At 33.0% G+C, this 2,391-nt stretch overlaps 1 non-coding gene across 1 annotated transcript; it reads right to left on the reverse strand.

The window, feature by feature from the left end:
- Nucleotides 1-1,579: 1,579 nt before the first annotated feature.
- LOC148550698 (small nucleolar RNA R71) lies at nt 1,580-1,683 on the reverse strand. Its single transcript, XR_015892533.1, has one exon. It is a non-coding gene; the product is annotated as a small nucleolar RNA R71 (small nucleolar RNA).
- Between the last annotated feature and the right edge of the window lie 708 nt (nt 1,684-2,391).

A 2,391-nucleotide genomic window follows, 5' to 3' on the forward strand; every position in this document is an offset into this window, starting at 1 on the left:
ATAACATTCTTGCATGCATCACATGTTTTGATCTAAAAATTTCATGCATTGCATCTTTTTAGTGTTTTTCTCTCATCAAAAAAAAAATTTTCAAAAATAAAAAAAAAATATCTTTCCCTTTTTCTCTCTCATAAATTCGAAAATTAGATTTGACTTTTTCAAAAATTTTTAAAATCTAGTTGTTTTCATGAGTCAAATCAAATTTTCAATTTAAAAATCTTATCTTTTTCAAAATCTTTTTCAAAAATCAAATCTTTTTCAAATTTCTTAGTTATTTTCGAAAATTCCAAAAATATTTTTCAAAAATCTTTTTCTTATTTTTATATCAAATTTTCGAAAATAACAATAGCAATTAATGTTTTGATTCAAAAATTTCAAGTTTGTTACTTACTTGTTAAGAAAGATTCAAACTTTAAGTTCTAGAATCATATCTTGTGATTTCTTGTGAATCAAGTCATTAATTGTGATTTTAAAAATCAAATCTTTTTCAAAACTAATTTCAATCATATCTTTTCAAAAAAAAAATATCTTCTTATCTTATCTTTTTCAAAAAGTTGATTTTCAAAATATCTTTTCTAACTTCCTATTTTTTTATCTTTTCAAAATTGATTTTCAAAATTTGTTTCAACTAACTAACTAACTTTTTGTTTGTTTCTTATCTTTTTCAAAACTACCTAACTAACTCTCTCTCTAATTTTCAAAAATATCTTTCCCCTTTTTCAAAAATTTCTTTTTAATTAACTAATTATTTTTTTGAATTTTCGAAGAAAAAAAAACTACTAACCTTTTTCAAAAATTATTTTCGAAAATCACTAACTCTTTTTCAAAAAAAAATTATTTTCGAAAATCCTTCTCCCATCTTATTCTATTTGTTTATTCATTTACTAACATCTCATCTCACATCTCTGCCCTCCTCACAGTTGTGTTTCTTTCTTTACATCACATTCTTTGTCTCCCTCTTTTCTTTCACTCACAAAGGGATCCCTATACTGTGGTATAAAGGATCTCTATTATTATTATTTTTCTGTGCCCTCTTCTTTGTCATATGAGCAGGAGCAAGGACAAAAACATTCTTGTTGAAGCAGATCCAGAACCTGAAAGGACTCTGAAGAGAAAATTAAGAGAAGCTAAATTACAACAAACCAGGAAGCACCTGTCAGAAATTTTTGAACAGGAAGAGGAAATGGCAGCCGAAAATAATAATAATGCAAGGAGGATGCTTGGTGACTTTACTGCACCTAATTCCAATTTACATGGAAGAAGCATCTCCATTCCTGCCATTGGAGCAAACAACTTTGAGCCGAAACCTCAGCTAGTTTCTCTGATGCAGCAAAACTGCAAGTTTCAGGGACTTCCATCTGAAGATCCTTTTTAGTTCTTAACTGAATTCTTGCAGATCTGTGATACTGTTAAGACTAATGGAGTAGATCCTGAGGTCTACAGGCTCATGCTTTTCCCATTTGCTGTAAGAGACAGAGCTAGAATATGGTTGGATTCTCAACCTAAAGATAGTCTGAACTCTTGGGATAAGCTGGTCACGGCTTTCTTAGCCAAGTTCTTTCCTCCTCAAAAGCTGAGCAAGCTCAGAGTGGATGTTCAAACCTTCAGACAGAAAGAAGGTGAATCCCTCTATGAAGCTTGGGAGAGATACAAAGGACTGACCAAAAAGTGTCCTTCTGACATGCTTTCAGAATGGACCATCCTGGAAATATTCTATGATGGTCTGTCTGAGTTATCTAAGATGTCATTGGATACCTCTGCAGGTGGATCCATTCACCTAAAGAAAACGCCTGCAGAAGCTCAAGAACTCATTGACATGGTTGCAAATAACCAGTTCATGTACACTTCTGAAAGGAATCCTGTGAATAATGAGACGCCTATGAAAAAGGGAGTTCTTAAGATTGATACTCTGAATGCCATATTGGCTCAGAACAAAATATTAACTCAGCAAGTCAACATGATTTCTCAGAGTCTGAATGGAATGCAAGCTGCATCCAACAATACTCAAGAGGCATCTTCTGAAGGAGAAGCTTATGATCCTGAGAACCCTGCAATAGCAGAGGTGAATTACTTAGGTGAACCTTATGGAAACACCTATAACTCATCATGAAGAAATCATCCAAATTTCTCATGGAATGATCAAAAGCCTCAACAAGGCTTTAATAATGGTGGAAGAAACAGGTTTAGCAATAGCAAGCCTTTTCCATCATCCACTCAGCAACAGACAGAGAACTCTGAACAAAATACTTCTAATTTAGCAAACTTAGTCTCTGATCTATCTAAGGCCACTGTAAGTTTCATGAATGAAACAAGGTCTTCCATTAGAAATTTGGAAGCACAAGTGGGCCAGCTGAGTAAAAGGATCACTGAAATCCCTCCTAGTACTCTCCC

Source organism: Arachis ipaensis, chromosome B7, assembly GCF_059453495.1.
Source record: "Arachis ipaensis isolate K30076 ecotype BB chromosome B7, ASM5945349v1, whole genome shotgun sequence".
Lineage (NCBI taxonomy): Eukaryota > Viridiplantae > Streptophyta > Magnoliopsida > Fabales > Fabaceae > Arachis > Arachis ipaensis.